Below are 5,348 nucleotides of genomic sequence, written 5' to 3'. Positions count from 1 at the left end.
AATAAAACCCCAAAAATAAGAAGTTTTCAAATCAAAACTAATAAAATGCGAGAGATTACAGGTAAGGGGGTTGGTTACACAGAGGAAATGTGTTAGCACCCAAAGTGTCTTATGTACTCCTAGGGAGCCCTTTCTTGTGTGCATATGTATTTTTGTACAAATAATGTTTGCAAATAAAAAAGAATGTGGGGATGAGAAAAGAATTCATTAATTATATTTTTGTGTTTGACAAGATCTTCGGACTTGTGCCTACGTACCAACATAAAAATGAGGGATCAAAACCTCGTAGTTCGTGGTATCAATTTCAAAGTGAGTGCATTGATTTTAACAAAATTTTAAGTTTAAAAGGCACAAGGGCCTAAAAATGGTTTGAATGAGTGTTAGTTCTTTTTTCCTTTTGAAAAATTTAAGTCAAGTATAGTTAAGTTTATTTACAAGTTTGATTAAGAAAATAAGTTTGAAAATGCAATTGCATAAGGCCAAAGTTTCTAGTTTGCAATATGGTCTAATTTTAGAAAACAAACACAAGCAAAGAAGATTTTGAAAAGGGGGAGATATTTTGAAATTAAAGAAGTGAGGAGAAGATGAAGAGACTAATCCTAAGCATAAATTTAAAAGTTGAGAGTTGAAAAGATCTGACCTATGGGATGCAATCCAATAGACAAGAATGTCATATAGAAACCCAAATTTCCCTTGAACTTTAGAATAAAACAACAAACAATACACAAATAGCAAGTTGAAGAGCAAGACATCAAATAAAGATAGCCACGTCCAAGCTTAACAACTTCATGATCTTCTTCAAAATTTGCCCATGTGTCAGATGACTTCAAAGATGGCATAAGGCACAAGTTCAAAATAACAGCTTCATAATGATCATGTTGCAGATGAACTCAAATGGGTCTTCAATGATGTATCAAATGAAGTCTCAAATCAAAAGCACTTGGTTTCATGAAAGTTTGCATTGGTCAAGTCCTTTGCATAAGGAGTGTTGCCTAAATTTTAAGTCCAATAGTTCTCATATCAAACCAACAGTCCACAAAACATATTCTTTTAGAGTTTTTGTTATTATTATGTATATTAAGGTCAAAAGACAACACAATCAAACAAGTATATACAAACACAATATATCACAAAATATGGTCCAAATGGACAAAGTGAAAATGACATAAAAGTAAACAACTTGAATGGTATGAATAATGGCAAATGAATAAGGCTTAAAAATTAAAGTGCATTAAAAGTAAATGACTTGAAATTAAATGTTAGTTGTTAGTGAATTAGAAGTTAATATTGCGTTTGCTTTGCTTTTGTTTAAGTCATTCTTTGGAGAACACTCAACCCACTTATCACAAGCATGGATCCTTAAACCAAGACATCTTCCAAAGGAAGGAAAAAAGGCCAAGTTTCCACACAATACCATGAAAGAGGGGGGGAGGGGGGGCTTACAATCTCACTAACTAGAATGATATACCTTTTGTGTCAAAATTTAGCGTTATGTTAAGCAATCGTAATTGGACTTATGTAGAAGTCACAACTATTTGAGGTCGGGCAATAGAATTTTGGTGTTAATGCATGTTAGAGACATAGTATAATGGACTATGCTCATGAAACATACCACACACAAAAAGAATATGCAAAGTGGGGGATCTAATCTCATCCATACTTATGTTGATTTTGCAATCGACTAGCCTTAGAATATAGAGATATTATAGGTCCATGACATGAATGGATAAAGAAGGGGAATGAGATGAAAAGGGAGGGGGAATTGATCAAACACAAATTGGTCAAAGGAGGTTTACTAAATTAAGATCATTCATTCATTTTGGAGATGGAATGTACATTCCATCAATCCCCTAAATCCAATTATCTTAACCTAGCAAAGTCAAATCAACCTTGACTAAGGCCCAACAACACAAGTCACACTCACAAAGTCAATTGAAATGACTCTACACAAATAATTTGGCATTTAAACAATTAAAAATAATAAAAATATGTATTAAATTAAATTATGATCGGTCAATTTCCTAAATCCTCATTAAAACACCAAAGAAATGGTCATGAGATTAATCATAGGTCAAAAAAGGTCAAAGGGCCTTGGAGAATTTTTTTTAGAATTTTTGGAAACTTAAAAGTATTTTTAAACAATTAAAAATATTCACAAAATCAATTAAATCATGAAAAATATTAATAATGATCCAAACAATAATTTTAATTCAGAAAGTGAAAGAGAATTTTATTTAAAATTTTTTGGTGAAAATCTCATATTTTTTGGATCAATATTAAATTTAATATAAATTAATGAAAATAAAAGAAATAAAATGAAAATCAATTAATCTGAAAAAACGTGGACCACTTGATCTCCCTCATTAATTGAGGTGGCAGATCAAGTGGTCTGAAACTCGCGTTCCACCAAACACACGAGTCAGCACGCTACACCAATGGTATTCAAAAGCAACACTCATGATTAAAACGTCAAGGCTTAATCATGTGGCTCAAAACACGTCCAACACATCGCCGGAGCAAACCACCGGTCATCTTCTCTGATGACCTTGGTCGGACTGGTTCTCTCATTACCATCACAAAGATGAAAAAGAAGGACATGATCTTAAAGAGAGAATGGCACTGATCACAAATCTGACCTCAATTCAAACTAACTCCAAGTATATTGAGAGATACATGGAGCTGAATTTTGAGGTGTATGAACTGAGTTGCTTCGATTTAACCTCACAGAAACTCAATCATCTTGCCTACATTGGTAGGACTTCAGACAACCAAGGATCCAAGAGAATTGATGAGAATTGAGAGAGAATCGAAGAGAAGAAAAATCTGGAAAAATACCTTCAATGTTGTGCAGAACTTGATCTCTCTTACATCAATTAGTGTTTGATCTTGCTCAAGAAGCTTGCAAAAGTAGTTTAGGATTGGTACAAGGCTTTCAAAATCAAATTTCAAATGAAATTTCTCAGGTTTTCCTTTCAAATGTTGGAGGCAAAGCTGGAGCGCAAGGGTCTAATTTCTGATGCCAAGGGCCTCTTATTTATAGCTCAAGCAAGTGTTATTTGCACCTTTCAAAATATTTCTAAATTTGGCAAAGTGAAGTGCATGCTTGCATGGGCGTGTACATACCCATGAAGCTACTCAATTCAGTCCATATGAAAATGTAATTGAGTCTGAATGTGGATTGTAATGCAAGGCAAAAGTGTATTGATGTTTGAAGATTGATCTTTGCCAATTGATGCATCCATGTTCAGCCCATGCGCAGACCCCTCAAACTTTGTCCAAAATGAATCAATTTGGACTCCTTGGATAGCTTAGATCAAGAGGAACAACTCTTATGTTGAACACTTTTCCATTTGGAGCTTGTATCATGATAAATTTTGAGGTGGAAGTTTGGAAACTTCAACATGTTAAAAAAATTCTAAGTGTCAAGCCATATGTTCAATTATTCCATCTTGGCTATCTTTTTATGTGAGATTCAAATAAGAAAAGTGTTTTCATCAAAGTTGTATCTCTTTAAAAAAACCTTCAAAATGGTCATAAATTTAACCTAATTTGGATTTGGGATGAATAAGTTATGCATTTTTGAAGTTGAGGAAAATCACTTGTTCAATGGTATTGGTCCAAAATGACCTATAACGTATCCTCATATCATGTTCATAAAAGTTGAATTATCTCTCCTTCTAAACATCAAAGTTTAAGTATAAACCTTTAATTGTATTGTGAAACTTGGAAATATTTCATCTCATAAAAATTGAGCAAGTTATGGCCCTGAGAAGTTGACTTTCAAATTAGGGTTTAGACAAAATGACCTATAATCTTTCAACATAAAAAATGACTTTCCAAGCAAAAATAGCTCCAGACCTAAACATGAAAGTTGTTTGGAATGTCATTTAGAGTAACTTTTCTCTTGGAATAATTTTCATATGATGAAACGTTTAAGAGATAGGGTCTAGGGAAACCCAGTTTTGACTAGATGAATTCCTCTGGTCAACCACCATCAACCACCTTGCTAGCTTGCAATTCTCTTGACTTTTGAGACTAATGGGAGATCATATTCGCATAATATGATGAAATTTGAAGTGTCCCTTGAAATATTTGATCAATTGGTGAAGAATCTTGTTGAAGAAGTTACTCAAGATACCCAGATGAACTAGGGTTTCCAAGGCAAACCAATTCCAAACTCTTGAAGAATTCTTGATCAAAATAACATGTAAAGATCATGGGGACTCATATATGATGCCTAGAGAAATTGTGGGTCATTCCTTGGTTGAGTTCTTAGCAATGAGGGTCTTAAACCCCATATGTGAACTTGATAGATCAAAGGTGATCATGTGCCCTACCTGTAAGACCCCAATTTTGACCCTAAGATCCCTCATGCAATTTCATCATAAGCATTAGCATTGGGATCATATCTTGGCGTCCTCCTTACCCCTCTTTCATTGGGTTTGTTTTGGGAGAGATCACCAAGCACTTTGTGATTATATCATACTTGTATTTTATCATTTCACTAACCAAAATACGAAAAATATGTCTTTGCATTTGTCAAACTCTTTTGTAGGAAGGGCATGATTCCATTGATTCATCAAGTTCACATCCAGGGTTTGAGACGCTCATGAACAAAGAGTATAACCAAGAATTGAATCAAGAATGGTTATGAACATCATATATGAGTCCCAATGTTCTCTACATGTTATATTGATCAAGTTTTCTTCAAGAGTTTGAGGGTGATTTGCCTTGGAAACCCTAGTTTGACTGGGTATCTTGAGTAACTTCTCCAACAAGCTATCTCACCAATTGATCAAATTTATTAAGGGAAAATTAAAAATTTCACCATCTTATGCATATATGACTACTGTGAGCCAATAAAGTCAAGAGAATTGGAAGTTAGCAAGTTGGTTGATGGTGGTTGACCAGATGAATTCATCTGATCAAAACTGGGTCTCCCTAGACCCTATCTCCTACAATTTTCACCATATGAAAATGACTCCAAGAGAAAAATTACTCTAAATTACATTCTAAACAACTTTCATGTTGAGACCTAGAGCTAGTTTTTCTTGGAAAATCATTTTCTATGTTGAAATATTATAGGTCATTTTGTCTAAACCCTAATTGGAAAGTCAACTTCCCAAGGCCATAACTTGCTTAATTTTTATGAGATGAAACATTTCCAAGTTGAACAATAAAATTCAATGTATCTACTTAAACCTTTATGTTTGGAGTGGGAGCTAATTCAACTTTTTTGAGCATGTGATATGATGTTCCATTATAGGTCACTTTTGACCTATACCATTGACCAAATGATTTTTCCAAACTTCAAAAATGCATAAATCTATCATTTCAAATCCAAATGA

The sequence above is a fragment of the Lathyrus oleraceus genome, chromosome 2, assembly GCF_024323335.1.
Source record: "Lathyrus oleraceus cultivar Zhongwan6 chromosome 2, CAAS_Psat_ZW6_1.0, whole genome shotgun sequence".
In the NCBI taxonomy this organism is placed as follows: Eukaryota; Viridiplantae; Streptophyta; class Magnoliopsida; order Fabales; family Fabaceae; genus Lathyrus; species Lathyrus oleraceus.
The sequence above is the reverse complement of the archived record's forward strand: the minus strand, read 5'-3'. Positions refer to the sequence as shown.